Source organism: Dermacentor variabilis, chromosome 7 (genome assembly GCF_050947875.1).
Source record: "Dermacentor variabilis isolate Ectoservices chromosome 7, ASM5094787v1, whole genome shotgun sequence".
NCBI classification, from domain to species: domain Eukaryota; kingdom Metazoa; phylum Arthropoda; class Arachnida; order Ixodida; family Ixodidae; genus Dermacentor; species Dermacentor variabilis.
Genome location: NC_134574.1, coordinates 72183029 through 72204636, shown reverse-complemented (window position 1 = coordinate 72204636; position 21608 = coordinate 72183029). Strand labels below are relative to the sequence as shown.

Sequence of the window (21608 nt, the reverse complement as noted above, 5' to 3'; positions counted from 1 at the left end):
TTATACGCCAAATGAGGCATGCAGACTCGACTGACCTGATGAAGGTGAGCTAGACCGGGAAGATCTAAGAATAACTGAATGTCAGTAACACTATGATGATGGTGGTGCTTTGAGGCAATGGAGCGTGAAGCGCGGTTTTCTATGGATTAAAGGCAACTGATTAGGTAACCTTGAAGGGATTTCCAGATGGCCAAGGCGCATCCAAACTTTGTTCGTATGAATATATTACGTATGCTAGCTTACGCACAGCTGGAGGACAAAATCGGAGCAATCGTTTGTATTGGGTTTTTTCCTCTGCCAATTGATCGAATTATCGATTCTGTGCGCGTTCTTCTTTTCCTAAAATTTGTGCGGAAATCACGTAACAAGTACACCGGACTCCAGACTATTCCGTACAAATCTCAACGAGACGTTGCGACATATCTGTTGCAACTTAACGCATTTTCGAAGTGCGCGCACCTTTTATCGCCTCATCTGGCGATCCTTCGGGTTCGGACTATCTCTACTAACACGTGCTCCTTTCTATCTTCCTGCCACTCGGCTACTTATAAATACGCTCTACACCTTTGAATAAACGTTCATTTTGTTCTACTGACTACGCTGAGGCTTCACTGGTCTGGCGTTATTGCGAGCACGCCATGGCTATGCTACAGTGGCGACGAAGATGGACATCGCCCATGCAGTGAAAGTCGACGCTGAACCGGAACCCACGCAGAACCGAGAAACCAAGGTCATCATGGCTCACCAACTTCCCGACTTCGAAGAAGGCAAAGATAAGTGGAAGCCGTACCTTATTAAAGTAGAAGCATACTTCGAAGCGAATGCGATTGAAGACTCGACTAAGAAAAGAGCATTGCTTGTTGCTGCGTTAAATACGCATACGATCCAAGTGCTGGCAGGGAAGGTGGCTCCACGCAAGCCAAATGCATTGACGTATGAAGAAGTCGTCGAAGTTTTGAGTGAGCACTACAGTCCCAAAAGACACGAAATCACCGAAAGCTACAAGTTCTTCAGTCGTTGTCAAGCGGAGGGCGAGCCTGTTAATGAATTCCTGGTAGACATTCGCCGAATAGCTGACAATTGCAATTTTGGCAGTGCTTTGGATCGCATGCTTCGAGATCGCATTGTTTGTGGAATACGGTCAGGTGCCCTGCAGAAGCAGCTACTGGCACAGCGAGAATTAACGCTACAAGACGCTGAAGCGATGGCCCTTGCAGCTGAGGCTGCGGCTAGTGATGTAAAAGAGATGATCGGACCGGCAACGACACCCGTGTTAAAAGTACAGGCGTATCGGAAAGAAACTCTAGTGGATGGGAGGAGGGCTGCCACACGTCAAGAATGCGCAAGGTGCGGTAGTACAAAACATAATGACGCGTGTTGCTCCTGGTCTAACGCTCGCTGTTACCGCTGTGGACGACGTGGTCACCTTGCAAGGAAATGTCGAAGTCGCGGGGCTAGAGAACAAGGCACGGCAAGGACAGCCCAAACTAACACCCTCTTGGGGACGGAAGCCTCAGCCGACAAGGAATCCGAAGCCACCCACATTTGGACTTTGGTATCCCAACGAAAAAGCTGTCTGGAACCGCCGATCCGCCGAACGTTTGATTGGTGCGGTGTGCAGCTGAGCATGGAAGTTGATACCGGGTCGCCCGTTTGTGTCATCCCGCGTGAACTATATTATAAGCACCGTGAGCAATGGCCGAAACTGAAACCGTCCAGTCTCAATTTATCTTGCTACACAGGACGCCTTCCAGTACTTGGGGAGCTTGCGCTCCAGGTTTGTCATAAAGGGTTGACAGTGGAGTGTGCGCTGACAGTCTTGGACTGTGCGGGACCAAGCCTCTGCGGTCGCGATTTAATCCAGCGGCTGAACAGCGCAGGTGCTCCAGTGGTTAGTTTTGTAGAGAACTCTGCGGCAACAAATGACTCGAGCGAATCCAGCGTGAACAGCATATTCAATGACTACAACGACGTGTTCTCCGAGGAACTGGGGCTAATCAAGGGTCCTCCAGCCAGCCTGCACATGAAGGAAGGCGCCGTACCCAAGTTCTGCAAGGCCAGACCCATTCCATACGCACTACGCGAGCGAGTGTCACTCGAGCTAGACCGTTTAGTTTCTGTGGGCGTGCTGTCGCCGGTGGCACACTCTGAATGGGCAACGCCCATAGTCGTAGTGCTTAAGAAAGACGGCGCAGTAAGAATCTGCGGCGATTTCAAGGCCACAGTAAATCCAGCGTGTGCAACTGAGCAATACCCATTGCCAATCATTGAGGATATGTTTGCCCGATTACACGATGGGGACTATTTCAGCACTTTGGATTTACGGGATGCATACAATCAAGTGGCGCTAAACGATAACGCGAAGAAAGTTTGCGTCATTAATACGCCAAAAGGGCTATTTTGCTACAATCGACTTCCTTTCGGTATAGCCTCAGCGCCCGCAATATTCCAAAGGAAAATGGATGAGGTATTGGCTGGCCTTCCAGGAGCACAGGCTTATCTTGACGATGTGCTCATTTCCGAAAAAGCGAGTGACGGCGGCGAAAGGCTGAAAAACGTCTTGCAGCGCTTCCGAGAGCGCGGTGTAAAGCTAAGGTTCGATAAATGCAACTTGCGCAGCCCAGCAGTAACTTATCTAGGCCATCGGATTGATCGTGATGGGCTTCATCCGACAGAAAAAAACCTTGACGCTATCATGAAGGCACCGAGCCCCTGTAATGTCAGTGAGCTTCGTTCATTCTTGGGTATGATTACATTTTACGCGCGGTTTCTGCCGAACATGTCAACCACACTTGGCCCATTGTATCAACTGCTTGAAAAGAACGCACGCTGGCAATGGAAACAGCCGCAAGAGCACGCGTTTGATCTTGCCAAGCAAAGCCTTAAAACAGCCAAGGTTCTAGTTCATTTCGACCCTTCGAAGGAACTTAAACTTGAGTGTGACGCGTCTCCGTACGGTGTGGGAGCTGTCTTGTTTCACACGACCGGTAACGTTCACAGGCCCATTGGGTTCCGCTCGCGAACATTAACGCAGGCGGAGCGCAACTATTCGCAGCTCGAGCGAGAGGCACTGGCACTGGTATTCGGCGTCACGAAATTCCGCGACTACCTTCTAGGTCGGGAATTTACCTTAGTGACTGACCACCAGCCATTGTTGGGCCTGCTGAAATCGGACAAGCAGACGCCCACAATGGCCGCCGCACGGATACAACGTTGGGCACTCCACCTGGGGGCCTACCGCTACCGGCTACAGTATGCACCAGGACGACAGATGCTGAACGCTGACGCCCTCAGCCGACTTCCGCAAAGATCTTCGGAATCTGACGATGACGGTGAGCCGCCCGAATATGTGCTGTCGCTAAACCAGCTGAACAATGGCACCATAACAACGCGTGAGCTGAAAGCATTAACGGCTTTTGACCCTGTCCTGGTCGAGGTCAAACGGTACATATTACATGGGTGGCCCAGAAACGCAAACGGAATGGCCCGGGCCGTACTGCCGTTTTTTGACCGCAAGCTCGAATTATCCGTAGCACATGAACTGGTGTACTGGGGTAATAGGGTCATAATACCGACCGAAGCTAGGGAGCGAGTGCTGCATCTTCTACATGAAACGCACCAGGGTTCACCGGCAATGAAATCTGTCGCTCGTTCTTTGTTCTGGTGGCCAGGCCTCGACAAAAATATTGAAGACGTGTCTGCACAATGCCAGTACTGTGTGCAAAATCTGCCGATGCCAACTGCAGCTCCCGTCGTTAACTGGCCTGAAACAGGCGAAAGGTGGTCCCGTATTCACATTGACTACGCGGGTCCGATCTGCGGAAAAATGATACTCGTAGTAGTCGACGCACACACCAAATGGCTCGAAGCAATACCTTTGTCACATGCCTCAACGCAGACTACCATTGACTGTCTGCGTGGCATTTTCAGCAGGTTTGGAATACCGCGCACGATCGTTTCTGACAACGGGACCCCATTTGCCAGTCAAGACTTCGCGTTGTTCGTGGCAAACAACAACATTGTGCACCTTCGATGCGCTCCATACCATCCCCAGTCTAATGGTGCGGCGGAAAGGGCAGTGCGAACGATAAAAGATGGTCTTCGAAAAATGACGAAAGGGAAACTGGAAGAGAACCTAGTACGGTTGCTATTTAACTACCGGAGGACTCCGCGAAAATCGGGTAAATCTCCAGCAGAGCTCCTTTTGGGCTATCAAATACGCTCACGCTTGGACACATGCTTTCCTCCAGCACTTGCAGGGCCAAAAGAGGACCAAGATGACTGGCTGCCGCTACCTGCAAGTGAAGTGTATACCCGCAATTACGGTGTGGGGAGCAAGTGGACGCCCGGTCATGTGAAGGCGACGTCGGGAGCGAGAATGGTGACCGTGGAAACATCAGACGGAGTCATCCAGCGGCACGTGGACCAGGTCCGCCCTCGACAGGAAGTACCAGGCGTCAAACCGACAGTAACTACAACCACCACACATCGCAGTGAGCCGGACCAAGCAACACAACTACAGCATCCAGAAACGGTGAATCCGGATGAAGGCATAACCGCTCGGCGCATTCCAAATGGCACCCGTTCTCCAGACTTTGCGGCACCAGATATTCCAGTGGCCCCGTTGCATACAGGTGTCTCCCAACAAACTCTGCGACGCTCAACGAGAGAACGCAAGCCAGTGCAACGCTTTCATTTCTGAGGAGGAAGGAATGTTGCAACTTAACGCATTTTCGAAGTGCGCGCACCTTTTATCGCCTCATCTGGCGATCCTTCGGGTTCGGACTATCTCTACTAACACGTGCTCCTTTCTATCTTCCTGCCACTCGGCTACTTATAAATACGCTCTACACCTTTGAATAAACGTTCATTTTGTTCTACTGACTACGCTGAGGCTTCACTGGTCTGGCGTTATTGCGAGCACGCCATGGCTATGCTACAATATCCAATGCATACTTTAGAATCTATGTGAAGCAAAGATCTCGCGAAGCGGGTAGTGACATGCTACAAATTCGCCCACTTCGTTTCTTTGTTTTTTGGGGTGAAGGAAACCGTTTTACGTCATGTAGCAGCTCTTATATGATCTCATGTTCCTTAACTTATTCTTATTTATTTCATATGCGTCGCCCGCTTCTTGGCCAATCCCCCGCTGGGGTATGTGCTTTACTGCTAGCTATGCGGAAAGACAGCACCAGCACCATGGGGGCAGCCACGGTCAGGAAAGTCTGGGAGAATTCGCTTTAAAACTTGTGCGATATTTCTTTTATATATGCATGTAGCCAAACGCCGTGAGCTGTTTCGCGCCGATTGCAGTTTTCGTTAGGACCTCCACTAACGGTGATAACCCCGACGATGACGGCCGCGACGGTGATGCTGTCGATGAGGCGTTTCTGGAGGTCATGCGTAACGTTTCGGCGTCGCTGTTCGCGATAAGATTAAAAAATGTTCAATTGCCCCAAAAGTAAATGGAAAACGCGAGCGCTGGCCGATCTGCATCTCCCTGCGCTAGCAGCGTTATCAGGAGCTATACGTAACTCGCGAAGAGAAAACCTGCGGTGCCTTTGGTACGCTTTTAAATCCTACCTGATTAACGGCTCATGCGAAGGAGCGCTAGTTCCAGCGGTCAGCGCTAGGGGAACCTTTGCGCGCTTGCAGAAACCATTCATTTTCGTGCCGTTGACGTAAACAGTGGCAATACCGCCGCGGCAATCATCGCGTTTCCAAAGAAACAAACAGCGGACAGTGATCGGCGCCGTGCGTTTTATCGAGCAAACGGTTCCCGCGGGAACTCTTTGCCACTGATAAATAGACGCAGCGAACTCGACAAGCTCCCCTAGCGTCGAGCGTTGGAAGAAACGCTCCTTCGCCGGAGCCGCACATTTCGCACGACCACCGCAAGTAACGATCGCGCATGCCATACAGTGCGCATTGCTGCCCCTATCATGCACGGAGATGTGGTACGGCCACCGTTCGCACGTTCCGTTTACTTTCTGGGGCACCTGTACACCTTGCCAGGGGTACGCGTCTCTCCCTGATGCGGAAGACGGGGGTTCGGCTTTTACCTGCGCCGTGTCGCCTTATCGTGCACACTGATTTTCTTCTTCCTTATCAGTTCCACGTTTAAAATAAACATAACAGCACTTTTTTTCTATGCTTTCCCTGTCTTCGTTGCCTGTTTTCTTTATCTTATCGCTAACAAAAAAAAAATGGAGCCGCTCAGTTCGCGATACTCTTCGCACTCACTAGCTATCTGTGACTTTTCGACTAAAAGGAGATGCAAATGTGATATTTATCAGCTACGAGCTATCACCGCTGTATTTCAGAAAGTGGTTGGAAAGGTGACTGCGAACTCTGTCGGCACTTGACAATGACGAGAGCGCAAGAGGAGGACACATCATTACCGGGACAGAACCGATGGTTGAAACAGCGGAACGAAATCAAAGCTGACCAGAAGCGATGGAGCGAAGAGAAAAATACCAGCATTGTTCAAAAATAAATGCCTACTCGGCGATACAGAGCACCGTTATTTTTTTTAAACGCTCGATAGAGTAGGAAAGTGCCCCTACCACAAAAGTAATCTCGAACGTCAGTCACTTTGCTGAGCCGAAAACACACGCTTGCCTTGTAGTAATACAGCATTAAAGGACACCCCAGTCTACATTTCTGAAGGTTCCGAACCTGGTCAGCTGCATAGAGCATTGTCCACGTTACTCAAAACGGATCCACTTTCAGCTGGATCGTTTTAATGCGTATGCATTCTAGGGCTACTTCGCACGAAAAATCTATCTGCAAGGCTGTCTGTAACGCGTGAGACGATGCGCTCCATAACTATACATCGATTTTATGGGGGCATATATGAGACTGCCTTGTGACAATGTATGACTGCTGAGATTTGTTCTTATGACTATATATATATATATATATATATATATATATATATATATATATAGTCATAAGCATATATCTCAGCAGTCATACATTGATTATATGTGAGTGACTGGGGTGAATGCCGATGCATTATGAGACAAGTAGGGAGTTTCTGCACTAATTCACCAGTGCCGCTCGCCGGTGCCGTTCGGCCAGCTTACAAGCAGAGACACAAGCAGACTCTCACAAGGACGCCCTCGCCCTCATCAGCCCTCACCTTCGCCATGGAGGGAGTCAGGTGAGGATCGGCTTCCAAAAATAGGTGAATTTGACAGCGGGGGATGCTGGCGGCGACCATGTGAAGCTTAATGAGAAACGGCCGCGGCCAAGATCGCATCCCGCGCCATCGGGCTTAGTAGCGCGGCACCATCCATCATGACGGATCCTTATCGTCCGAGAACAGCGGACAAAAATCAAATACAAAATTCATTTCCCTGCAAAGTGAGTTTCATCAGCAGCAAACGATCCGTTTCTTTTTTCTTCAAACTTTTTTTCGTTACTAAATTACCCTCGGTGCTTATAGCACTTACGGTATGTAAGTGCCTGTACCTGTACCAAAACGCGTAGAGTATATTCTATGCGCCAAATATGGTATTTTATGACGCTAATCTGAGGGCTTGCAAACGGGCATGAGCCCCACAAACTCGCCCAGCTCCCAGCCATAAGGTTTTCCACGTCACTCGTAACTCGTATGTTAAACCAGCACACAACTACGCATCGCACACAACTACGCAGTCGATTTGATTTCTTCATGCTGCCAACAGCGCACGCTACGAGATTCGTGTAGAAGGCGGCGCAGGCTCTTACCGACGACTAAAGGCTTCGTTTACGCTTTTCGCAAAAGAGCTTCCGGTCAGCTGACGGGCATCGGAAATGTGAGGAAATGCGGCTCCGGAGAAGCGAGTTCGTTCCCGTGGGGACTTCGGGAGATCTGCCTATGCAGGGCACTCAGCCAGGCAGGCAGCGAAGTGGTCGGTACACCTGACTGCGCCCCGTACATGTCGCAACGCCCTTCCGAGCCGCCAAGCAATTCCTACGCGCTTGCGATGATAGTTCCTGCATCATCATTTTCCTACAGTCCGCATCATCCATGGCGTCCGCAGAACACTCTCAGAAAAATTCGCGCCCTTTCCACTTTGTCTTGTCCACCTACAAAATAATCACCTTTATCGCCCGCACTTCCTCTCTCTCAGGCTGCATGCGCTGCCGGTACTTTTTGGACACGAACGACATGCACGCATCGGCGTGACACAACCTTCCTGACAGGAAAGTGCCGAGAGCGCAGAGCTAAATGAAGGAATCGCGCGCAAGGTGTCGGGGACCATTATCCTCTGGAGACGCGAGATAAAACCCAAGGAGCACAGAAAAGAAGTGTTTAGGGTGGGCAAAGCAACCAGACCAACCCAACACCACGCAGATTGTGTCGTTACATATTACTGATATTGGAGTTACCTGATCGTAGAAGGCGGCGGACGGGTACGCACTGCAGCAGCGAGTAAGGAACGAGTGGCCTCAACGGAGGTTCGTTCTCCTCTTATGCCGAGCAGGCGGATAAGACGGTACGGATCATCCAACAAGCTCCTCTGTGCTCTGCTGTGTGCCGCTTTGATTAGAACGGAAGTCAAGGGCTCGCGATAGCAGTCCCCTTTGGAGTGGCAACAAATGAATCGTCAACAAAACGCCTTATCGGGCGCGTCGAAGAAAAAAAAAAGAAAATGCGAGCGTGGTTGCCACACACGAGGAAACGTGTTCCGACAAAACAAGACGATGTGTAACCGGCGCAGACCACGCGATAACATACACGTGCGGCCGCCGCGAAGTGCGGCGAGCACCGGGCTGGACCCAGCCGCTTTCGTGCGTTCGCGCCAGTACTGCCAGCTAAAAGCACGTGTTCCTCTGCGGTCAAGACTCCAGCTCTATTCCGCAAAACCCAGCCAATTTAACCTTCTGTCACCAACTATGACGGACTCTCCATAAGCGTGTGACGATCGCTTGTACATTTTTTTAAGTCTACGCTGATGGTCAGTTCCTACAAGCTTCATTCAGTGCTTAAAGCTTTACTCAGTGCTGACAATTAGAGAGTCATTAAATATTGATTGACCATGTAATTGACCGCGCCGCGCTTTTTCGAAAAGAAAAAGGAACTGAATGACCGCATTCCAAAGCACTTGATAATTTTACTTATTTTCCAGAACCATTGCGACAAAGGAAAAAGAAAGTATCTTTCGCCGATTGTTAACGGAACGCTGCAGGTCGAGCTTTCAGCCAAACGTGGCAGGGACATCACTAAAGTTGTACTCCATAGCAATATATTAAGTTGCTTTGAGCCGCCTTTATATCCAAGGGTTCAATTTACACGCAGCTAAGCGTCCGACTTCTCTCTCTCTCTCGCTCTCTCTCTCTCTCTCTCTTGGCATTGCTTGTCCGATCGGGCAAAAACAAGTCACATACGCTGAGACAGAAACAGAAAGCAAGTGATGAAAGGCAGGGATGTTTACCAGCGTAACCCTCCGCTTGGCTACTCAGCTATGTGTGTTCCGTTATGAACGACAGTTAGTTCTGTTTTGGGAATTCTTGCTCTCAGGTGCATAACAAAGATGTGTACAGTTTATCATCGAAGATATCTTACATTGCAAGAATGTGTCAAGTGTATGTGCCATGCGTGCAGGGCTTTTTTATGTATGCCTTACCCACTTGCGAATTGTTTATTTACATAAATGAGAAGGGAGAGTGCATCATGTGTATAGGTAGTTATGCAAATTGTGCTTAACCTACCTCGTATTGGACGGGCCACTAGCTCTCGGTCCAATTATCCTTCGTAATTCTTACCCGTGAAACTCAGTAAAGTTGTCCATCAGTCCTTCCGTCTGTCTGTCTGCCTGTCTGTCTATCAAAGAGAATAGTTATCGAGCGAATCTGTCTGCTTGAGCTCCAGGATGGAAACTGACAATGGCTACGCCGATGTCTGCACCGCAACTGAAGGGAATACAGTAGCGGGAGAAAAAAAAGGCCAGCATATTACTCAAATGCAAAGCGCATTGATACCTGTGTGAGGCGAACATTTCGTGTAGCGGTGCGTAAATGCTGCACCATGGTTCATTTTTTGCACCACTCACTTCTTCCAGCATAGTCATTACAATCTTATCCGAAAAGACGACGAGATACTGAGATAGCCAGTCACCACACGACTCAAGCCATCAAAATTAAATTTTCTTTGATGTGCCAAAACCGCGATATGATTATGAGGCACGCAGTAGGGGGGGGGGGCTGATCTTGGCCAGCTCCAGCTGGGGGGCATTTTTCCAGCTAAGGGCTTTTTTTTTCTTTCATTTGGCCCCCACTGATATGACGTCTCGGCGGCCGATATTTCATCCCACGCCCTCGGGCTTAGCAGTGCACCACCAAAGCCACGACGGCGGGTTACGATACCCACGAGAACTTCAGATTACGCTATATTTGCAACCGCTCTACTTTTTCGTAAACCATCTCGGGACCAGCCGAGTCCCGTGTCGGATCGTCTGCAGTGTGAGTTAAATTTACCCGGTGAGGAACCAATCAAGCAAGCGTGACAAGTTGCGGAAAACAAGGAATCGAAAGCTTCACTTTTAGTCAGAAATTGCGAATACCAGAAGGCGTATATTCGTAGCAGTTAGGATATTTAAGTACTCTTGCTAGTTCTGTTGCGTGATCATTGTCATAGCCATCATCGGCACGGAAAGTGGCGGTAACTCGTCGAGGAAGGCCCTGTCTTCCAAAATGACGATTCAGAATGGAAGTACCGTCAACGCTACGCACAATCGCCTCGGTAACGCAGCAAGACAGCGTTCTGCGTTCTGCTGTCGGCATGAGCTTTGTGCACACACACGCACGCATACGCTATGCACACACTAGCGTTTTTCCTGAGTTTCTGTATGTATGCTTTGGTCTGAGCAGTAAGCGTTCACGTTACGTTGTCAATATTTCACAGGGGGCTGGCTAGTCCCGAAGTCCAGCATCGAGAAGCGACGCCTCGGACGCCACTGGCGGGGCTCCTCATCCCGCCAGACGCCTGGTAGCCGCAGAGGCGCTGCTATTAAAGCGAAGCTTTCTTTACCTCTTCCTGCAACTTTCCCACTCCTGATGCTGTCGCGGACGCTGCATCGGAGGGTGGTTCAGGGCGTGCACATGCATGGAAGGAGCGTGACAGAGAAAAAAGTGACGAAAGAAACTCGTTTGGACCTTTCCGTGTCGTCGCATGTGCGCAGGGCCCTCTAGAGCTCCCTGGCGTCGTCACATTAGCCTTTTTATAGCTGTAATGATCCGTGACCCACCGCAAAAGCATTGCAGAAACTGCAGTGATCATCCTGCTGCTAAAGTCCAAGTGCTGAGGAGAGGCAGGCAGAATTGTAAAGATGGGACAGAGAGAAAAGAACTAGAGTGTGAAAAACCGCCGCAGTTGCGAAAGGGGTGAATAACAAACAGCCTTTCAACTCTTCCCTTGCAGTTACCATACAGCCGGAGAGGGCGGGAAAGGGAAAAGGTGACGTGAGAAGATAAGGAAACGCTAGTACTATAGACACGACAGCGGTTTCGGGCAATCTGAAGGCACGGTATTATACGTTACTGCTATTTCTGAAAAATAAACGCCATGCAAATTCGTCAAGCGGACAATTATTATTTGTTTTGAAAACATAAATACATTTGGCAGGAAAGGGAAAGCGAGGAGCAGACTGGCAACTGCCACCGGAAGTGGCACAACGCCGGCCTACTCTTCAGAAAGGAGGGCACAGAATCATAGAAATGGAAGACAGGAAGGACGGCCGGAAAGAAAGAACAAGATGACAAATGTCAAAGAATAAAGTAGAACACACAGTACATGTCACACACAGTTCGGCCGGTCACTGCAGGTCCCACTACTACAGAATGTTAAATAAAATAATTAATGTATGAACTACAAGCGTGAACCTAAGTTGGTTAATTATAAAAAAAAGTAGAGCGCGATGAGCCTGATCGCGCCGAGACGCACAACCAATAGGGTACAAACATTCGCCGAGTGTCTTAAGCTGGAACCGCATGGCGCGTTTTTGGCTCGCGAAAAACGCGACTCGCGGCAAACGCCCGCGTTGCCGCTGACGCGCGAGTACCCGCACGAAAAAAGGGAGCGGCGCTTTCGCGTCGCGTTTTCCGGGTTGCCAGGCAACATAATTCCCAACGACATGAATTGTCTCTGTTACCGCATATGTAATATGCCCTTAAACTTACAGAACACTACAATAAAAGTAATCTTATTGTACATAGACAGCGACATTTTTGTCCGAAGTGTATTTATCAAGCTTAATTTCAAGCAGCAACATTGTGTGCGAAACTGCGACTATATACCTACCGCATGCAGAGAGGCCGCTGCTTGTTTACAACTTCACAGAGAAAAATTGGAGGACGCTTAAGCTTCGCCTTCAAGAGTGGAACGCGACAGCGTTCCCGTCGACCCGCCAAGGGGTGTAAGACAATGGGCTACGGCGCAGCGACTACGCGCCCCGCATCGGACGCGGTGAGAGTCGAGCAACGCAGCGTTCGGCGCGACAACGAAATGTGCGCCTGAGCAAGCGACGCACGCCAGAGCCTTAGAAAGAGCTCGTTTCTAAGGCAACACCGCGTTCACTAGAGGCGCTTTTGTACCGCGTTGAAGCATTGAACTCGTGGCTCAGTGGTAACGTCTCCGTCTCACACTCCAGAGACCCTGGTTCGATTCCCACCCAGCCCATCTTGGAAGTTGCTTTTTATTTATGAAGTGCCTGCCGTGATTTATCGCTCACGGCCAACGCCGCGGACGCCGACACCGACGCCGACGACACCGGCTTTTCTGCGACACGAGCCCTTAACGCTGTCGCGTTAAAATAGAGTTTCGGCCGCTTACTACCGAGCAGAAAAGGCGATTGCTACTATTAAGGAGGATGCTATCTGCTATACCGTCTACGCTGAGGGTATCTGCTATAGCTCGCCAAGCCCGGTCACGTTTGATGTTGTTCTTATAATTGCGGTCGCGTACGTCCCACAGGACGCGACGCTTCCCCACTTCAGCTATTACGATCTCATTCAAGGTTGCTTTGTCCATTTTAGGTGAACACGATGCGCGAACGAAATCACGGTAGCACGTACTTTCTTTGACGCACGCGCCAGTTCTGCCGAGAAAAAAAATTGCGCCAGAGAGGCTTTGTCGAGATGCGCAGAGAGCAGGGCCATCTGGTGGCTAAAAAAGAACTAAAATGCCACGTGACCAAATGCCACGTGACTTACCTGAACTCCGATTGGTGGACGCGCCGCGCGACGCGTTTTTTTCTACTCCGAGCAGCAGCACGCGGCGGCGCGATTTCGTGACGGAACATGCTGGGCACGCGTCAAAATGGCGCGCGCGTCCCACCATCCGCGCGTCAATCGCGCCTGAAATCGCGCCATGCGGTTCCGCCTTTACACCGCAGGCCAAGAAGATGATGGTCCCTCACCAACGACACGCGCTGAAAGCGGGACACTATAAGATCAAGTGTTGAAGTGCTTCGCAGCAACCGCAAGACGTGCACGATGGTCTCTCCACACTTCCTTGTCTTTATATACGTTCGTACACATTAACACATTCAACCCCTAGCTTCAGTAGTTGCGCTCAAGCGCAACGGGGCAAGCCTCGACCGCCAACACGGCCCGGAACGTTCCATTTGCGACACGTTGGTCTGGTTGCTGCTTGAGAAGGTGGCGGCGAATCAACAAACGAGCGTCACCAAGCTTGCACAAAATTTCAAGGCAGCGACAGCTGTTATGAGCGCAAGATGAAGCTAGCCCATCAGACTTCTCATTTTCGGTGATTCCTACATGGGAAGGTGTCCACTGAACAACGAGAGATACGCCATGTGATGAAATCTTGTTTGCAGAGTCAGTTACGCTGCGCACAACTCGACAGTCAATCTGACTGCGTTGTAACCTGCTAAGTGCAGCGAGAGTCTGTAAAGGTGGTAATCTTCAACGCTGTGCACTCCTCTTGCACGTATTTCAGTGCAACATTAATCGCTGTTAGCTCCTCAGTTGTTGACGAGGCTAGATGGGGTATACACATCATACTTGAGTCGAAGGGCAGAAAAAAGCTTCAGATGTACAGATGTACAGGCGCATCTGTGAATACTTGAAAATAATCTGGAAATCTTTCAAACATGTGCGACTGAGCCAAGTAGAATATTGCGGAAACCGGCATATCGGACTTTTTGTGTATGCCAGGTATTGTGAGGTTAATAGGGGTTTGCGTGTTTGGTTGTATCTTTCAGAGGTGGAGGCGTAACTGAAGCAGCGTGTCCAGAAGTGTCAGCAATGCTCATAAATAATGCCACGATTTTTCCCATGCGAGAAAACGGGCGGTGAATCAGACGATCTAGGCGCGATTGACCATTCGATGTGCAGCGCAGACGCTCAATATGATATAGAGCTCTCTGGCCTGCTTGCAGCCTCAGGGGTAACGGACACGCTTCAGTGAGTAATGCAGCTGATTGCGCCTCACGAGGTAATCCAAGTATTAGTCGAAAGGCAACGCGATGATCTCGTCCCAGTTACGCCATCAAACTAGGTGGTACGTTCAGGACGGGTAACGCATACATTATGCCTGAGAGTACAGATGACTGGTGCACCTGGAGAGTCGTTGTTTTGTAGCAGCCAGCACCTCTAGCAGTCGTCGTTACCACATACTTAAGGAGGGCTAGCTATCTGCGTCGTACGAATTTAACGGCAGGACGCCAAGAGATGCGATCATCCACAATTAGGCCCAAATAACGGTGTGGTCGCACCCAGCTTATTGGCGTTTCGTCAAGGTACAGTTGGCTCATAGGTCGACGAGCGCGTTGTTTAGAGTGATATGCTATTGCGCCCGACTTACCAAGTGATATGTGCAGACCAACTACAACCAAGTACTCCGAAGTCGCGTTCAGAGCTCTTTGCGAGCTTGCACGAAGACGCTTACCAAGGTGCGAAAGGCCGCTTATCCACAGAGCGATATCGTCTGCATAGACAGATATGCTCACAGGGAAGTCACTGTCCCGAGGCAAGCGACTTGGATGCGCGGTGACTGCGGTGTTAGAAGCAGCGATAAAACGCTGCCCTGTGGGACAACGCACTTCAGAGCGCAGGATTCACTTGTTATTCCTCCGACACACACTCTCATCTGGCGTTCCAATGGAAAATAGTGCACAAAGTGGTACAGGCGACCCAAAAATTCCGCAGTTGCAAGAGCGAAAATATTCGCCTTACGTGGAATGGCGTCGAAAGCTTGCTGCATGTCTAGGAAGAGCATGTAGGCGGAATGCTTGTTTCCTCTAGTAAATTCAAGCGCTGAGACAATGTATGAGCTGTCCAGAGCTGAACGTCGGTGAAGCAAGCCACTCATGACATCGGGGACAGACAGACAGACAGACAGACAGACAGACAGACAGACAGACAGACAGACAGACAGACAGACAGACAGACAGACAGACAGACAGACAGACAGACAGACAGACAGGCAGACAGACAGACAGACAGATGGATGAAGGACGGACGGACGGACGGACGGACAGGGAGCATTATTGCTGGTCCTGAGAGGCTCCGATGACCCCTTTTCAGGGAGGTGATGAAGCCGCGGGCCGCTCCCATGTTGGGACGGGAAGGCTGAGCCTTACCGCCTCATCGTGGACTCTCTGGACAGTCCATATTTGACGAGAAAGCTCGGAGCTCCGCAGCGCAGAGCTCCACTCTTCTACGATACAGCTATGCTGGCCTCTCTACAACAAGAGGAATTCCCAGAGCATGTGTTCTAAATTACATCTCTGTCCACAGCTGAAGCAGTCCGGACTAAAGGCGTCTGGACTGATGGAGTGAAATAAAGTCAAGTTTGGATACGATTCTGTCTGAATCATGCGCAGTGTGATAGCTTGTGGTCTGTTTAGTTTATCGTGGGGGGAGAGGGGAGGGTAGGAGAGTAGACTCTCCTGCCAAGGTAGTATTACGTTAAATGTACCTCGTTACAGGTGCGAAGAATGTCCCGGAACTCGACAAGCGTAGGTCCAACAAGACTTCGACGCTCATTCGCGTCCACGCGGTGGGTTAGTGCGCGCGCTTGGACGTGTGCGATGTCGTTGAGGTTGGGGAGAGAATCCAGCCAGGAGTCGAGATGTGCCGGGAACCACGTGATACATTTACTTTCACATTCACATTTTTCACTTTCACATTTTTCATTTTACATTCCCATCGCATTTGGCACAGACTACATCTCTGGTGCAAAAGTCCTGAACATGACCAATTTTAAAGCACTTATGGCATTGTGAGGGCCGTGGTAAGAAATGCTGAGCAGGATAGCACACAAATCCATCTTTTATATCACTTGGAAGCTTTCCACAGGCAAACAGTTTCGTCATACGCTTTGGCGAACCCAGTCTTCGAACTCTGATTATTTTGCATAGTGGCGTGCAAATGATCAAGCTCTTAAAGCATCCTCTTTGAGATCCAAGTCGACATCAGATACGATACCAGCTGCCATATGCGCACCCTGTGGTAGGTAGGGCCGCGTGTGGGCACCACCGATTTCAGACAAACCAAGCAGAGTTCGCATCATTTTATCATCTGTTGTGTCAAAGGCAATGACATTTTTCCAGGGGTTCACGCGAACCTCTTGGATTAGTCCAGGGGCAAGCTTGAAGAAGAAATCATGAAGTTTCTCTCGGAAGATAGCATTCAGGCTTACCATCACATCGACGGGCATGAAAGCTACTGTCGTAGTCACGATGCTGTTGTATATGATAGTCGCTGCACTTGAGTACGATGGCAGAGATGTTCGTCTTGAACGGCGGTGCTCAGCAGCTATGAAGGCATCGAAATCTTCTGATCTTGAGTCGGAAAGCTCAGAATGAGTAGCATCTGATCCTACTGAAAAAATGAGCCGCTGCCGAGCCGTGGGCCGTCTGTGCTGGCAGACAGACGAGTCCAAGAACATATCTTCTATGGCAAGCTCTGCGGAGAAGATCTCCCAGCAGAATAGAAGTCTTTAGGGTTCAGTATAAACATCGTTGCCTGTTGCTGATGCACGAAAAGCACATAAATAGAGAAAAAATTCAGCACCCGAATAAAACACCAACAGTACGCGAAAGACTGACGCAGGGTGGGCAGACATGAAGCTGCATTAAATCACTGTAGGGTGCAGGCGACACTACAGAAGCAGTCGCATGTCATATCAATACTTCTGTGACCACCGCGGTAGCTGTGGCTATAGCATTGTTCGACGTCGGGGGCTCAATCCCCGCCGCGGCAGCTATATTGACACGTGTACTTATCTTTATCGGGCGACCACGTTTCGCCGCCTAACAAATGTTATCGCACAGCGCGGGACGCGCCTGCATGTATCCGAAGTATATATATATATATATATGCACATACACGCATGCGCAGGCTGTTCACAGGTTTGTGAATGGCCTGCGCATGCGTGTATGTGTATATATATTCATGGGTCACAACCCAAAACAAACCAGTTGGTAGTGCCACCCGTGTTGTCTTTATGTGTCTTCCTTTTGTGTGTGTTTTAACTTGCGGATAAAACACGTCTTTCCTTACTTAAACATTCACAATCAACATCATCGCTATTTATCGTCAATCAAACGGAATAGCTACGAAAGCTTCGCTAACATCGATTCCCACCGAGCGGGGGGTTCGCATAACTTTTATGCCAGGAGAATGGCCTTGCGTAAAGCATTGCACTCCGACATTTCGCACAGCCGTATAGTTGGAACATCGCCCAAGGAGATCGAGTGCCATGCTAACCCTCGTTATCGCTGTAAATGCTTTGCCCATCGGGCTAGACTGCCAATTATTGTGATTATCATTCTTGGCGTTTTGAGCCTGCCTGCTTATCTGGCTTACACTAAAGTGGCGCAAGGCAAGATTGAGTCACATGTCTTATGTTCGAGGTCATCATGCATGGAAGCATGTCGGCCAGGGTTCGGTTTAGACGTTCCGTCAGGCCGTTTGTTTGGGGATGGCATGCAGTGGTTTTCCTGTGACTAGTGTGAATCATCTTCATCAAACACTGCATCAAATCAGCAGCTATGAAGGCCGCTCCTCAACGGTAATCACCACTATTGGTGCACCATGTCGCAATACTATGTTACAAACGAAGAAATTGGCAACTTCAACCGCCTTTCCTCTTTCAAGGCAGCCAGGTTCAGCATATTGTGTCTTTGTCTATTGTCTATTGTGTCTATTCAGCAATATGCAATATTGCATATTGAGTCCATCGCTACTACAATCCACCTCCTCCCTGACGATAATGTTGGAAACGGTTGAAGAAGATTTATTCCAACTTGTTGAAATGGAGTCTTCGGTGGGTCAATGGGCTGGAGAAGGCCAGCCGGTTTCACGGGTGGTCTTTTGCGCCTTTGACACTCGCGACATGTTTTCACGTAATGCTACACCGACGCTAACAGATAAAGCCAGAAGTATCTGAGACGAATTCTGGCGAACGTCCGGCTGACCCCTAAGCGACCCGACGATGGTTCATCATGGCAAGCTTCGAAAATTTCTGGTCGTATGGCTGACGGTACGACAAGCAAGAATTTTCTCTGGTTGCGTTGAAAGTTTCTCTAGTAGAGCGCGTTATCTTGAATGCAAAATGACTATAAACCTCTCATAAACATACGCGGGACTTGGATGTCGTATCCTTCGAGGTACTTGATGAGTGGGAGCAACTCTGTGTCACACCGTTGACGCTCGGCGATTTACGAAGCTGTCATCGCTGTAAGGAACGGGAAATCTTCTTCTGAAGGAGTAGACTCCACTGGTAAGCGGCACAAGCAGTCAGCATTGTTATGTTTTCTCCCAGACCTGTGTGCAACAGTAATGTCGTATATTTAGAGCCTCAGGCTTCACCTCGCCTGTAGTCCAGGTGGGTCCTTTAGGCTTGCCAGCCAGCAAAGAGAATCGCTGACCGCAAGGAACGGCCTGTCATAGAGAAATGGTCGAAACTTGCTGAGGGCCCATATGACAGCCAAGCACTCCTTTTTTCTCGCAGAGTAATTTATTTCAGCTTTCGAGAGATTGTGGCTAGCATACGCTATGACTTTCTCTTCCTCATTTCGCCACTGAACTAGAACCGCGCAGAGACCAAGATTGCTTGCATCTGATGGGCCTCTGTGCCCGCTGTCTCGTCTAAGTGGGCGAGGATCGGTGGCACTTGCAATCGCCCCTTAATTCACTTAATGCTAACTCTTGTTTACAATGCCACATGAAAGTAACGTCTTCTTTAGTAAGTCTCGTTAGAGGTTAGGACCTTTTTTAGAAGTTTTCTACAAATCACCTGTATTTAATTACCTATTTATTTATTTATACAATACTGCAAGCCCAAATGGGGGCCCAAGCAGGAGAAGCGTAATACATAAATATTTACATATGCACGTATATATATACATAAACACATGAAGAGGAAATACAAAAGCAATGCAATATATGTAAATATCAGAAAAAAATGAAAGCGACGACTAAATAAGATTAAGAGAAGGTACACTTAAGGAAGACAACTTGACAAACATTAGAACAGTATCAAACGCATATATGAACACTTGGAACCATTATCGCGAGGAAAAAAAAGCAGGTACCAGAAGTTGAACGAGCGACCATAACAAAATACTGAAAATAATAGAATAAGGAAGATGTGGAAAGTATCAAACAAAATTCACATGTCAAAAAACGAGAACAGTAACAAGGCTTGCCGCCAAGGCAATACCCTTAATATTAAAGACACATGCGTTCAATAGAATCGGTGTTTATCAATTGTGATACTGGCAAACTGTTCCAATATGTTACAGCGCGCGGGAAGCAGGAAAACATAAAGAGGTTAGTTCGGGTGTTATAAGGTGTTAAAGAATTAGCGTGACGATGCCGAGTTCGACGCGCTGTAAGTGGTTTAACATAAGCCTGTGGGTGGAGGGACAAACAGTTCTTTTAAGCAATAAAAGAAATTTCTGTCGTATTTTCCTGCGTAGCTGTAGCGGTTGAATATTATGATGATTCATTAGGCTAATAGAAAAGTCAGTCTACATTTATAAAAAGAATCCTGACAGCTTTACGTTGGACCATCTCTAAAGCGTTATTGTTAACTTTCTTATTGGGATCCCACACGATGCATGCATATTCTAGTTTCGGTCTAATGAGTGAAGTGTAAGCCAGTCATCTAGTACCAGAGGGAGCGTGCTTTAGTTTGTGCCTGAGGAGACACAGCTTCCTGAAAGACGAGTTACATACGTTAGAAATGTGGTTATTCCAGCTGAGGTCACTGGTTGATGTGATTCCAAGATATTTATATTGGCTGACTTTGGTCAGTGGTTCGGAGTCGAGGCTATAGATAAACGACATATTATTTAATTTTTTGTTATGGAGATGTAAACAGTTTTTTCCCTGTTCAATTTCATGCCCGACCGACTGCACCAGGAAAGAATGTTTTGAAGGTCATAGTTAAGCATTAATCGATCTTCGTGGCAAGTAACCTCGTTAAACAACACGCAATCATCAGCAAATAGTCTAACCTGAACAGGATGAGAAATTTTGCTAGTGATGTCGTTTATATAATTAAACATAGTAAAGGTCCTAGCACACTACCTTGAGGTACTCCAGAGGTTACTGAAAGTTCGTTAGAAGAGTAATTATCAGTTGAAACAAACTGCTTGCGATTGGACAGACAAGCCGCCACCCAGTGAATAATATAGGCTGGAAGGTCTATCGACTGTAGTTTTTCTATAAGTTTATCGTGAGGAACAAGGTCAAACGCTTTCGTAACGTCTAAAAATATTACGTCAACTTGGCTTGACTTGTCAAGAGCACTTGCAAAGTTGTGAATAATTGTGGTTAATTGTGTTACAGTGGAGAAACCCTTCCTGAAACCATGCTGATGAGGAGACAGTACGTTGTTGTCACTTAGGAATTTGGTTACTTCATTAGCTATAATATGTTCGATTAACTTGCAACATGATGAAGTTAGTGATATTGGACGATATTAGTTACTAGGGTTTTGTCACCTTCTTTCGGTATGGGAACGACACGTGCAGTTAGCCAGTCTGTAGGAAGATTAGCTGAAGATAACGAGGAACGGAAGACAACAACAAGAAAATGGGCTAGCGCTTCAGCATATCTGCTCAGAAAAGCGTTCGGTATGTTGTCTGGTCCTGGAGACGATTTATCCTTGAGGTTCAGCAACATCGACACTACAACCAGTTGTGAAACAATATCAGAGGTCGAGTAACATGACATGCGGTTAACGTTTATGCCATCATCGAAATTTGAGAAAACACTCTGAAAATAATCATTGAAGTGCTCCGCGATACGTTGTTTTTCGACGATGACATGGCTCTCGTGAACAATTTGGTCAATTGACTCTCGTGAACAATTGGTCAATTGGTTTTTCTGCTTAGAAAAGCCCAAGATTTTTGGGATGCCATTTGAATGATATTTGGCAATGTATGGTGAAAATACCAGCGCTTAACTTGCCCCACTTCTTGGTTTAGTTTATTTTAGATTTCGTGAACTGAAACACATGAGGAACATCGTCGTCTTAAGCGCTTAACTTTTCTTTTAAAGTGCAAGTTCTCTCTCCTTATCCAGGGAGTAGTTCTGGAAGTTTTTTTTTTAGTTTTATTAGGAATAAATTTGCTGAGGCA

The 21608-nt window shown here is 48.4% G+C and overlaps 1 protein-coding gene across 2 annotated transcripts in view; it reads right to left on the bottom strand.

The window, feature by feature from the left end:
* Positions 1-21608, bottom strand: part of LOC142587526 (monocarboxylate transporter 14-like) — a 65132-nt gene that overhangs the window by 17995 nt on the left and 25529 nt on the right. The window contains exon 1 of one of the 2 annotated variants that reach the window (XM_075698602.1): positions 8380-8519. The exons of the other annotated variant lie outside the window; for it this stretch is intronic. The gene's annotated coding sequence lies outside the window, so the exon portion shown is untranslated. Of the gene's footprint in view, positions 1-8379; positions 8520-21608 lie in introns of those variants that run through there. 2 annotated transcript variants of the gene reach the window in all.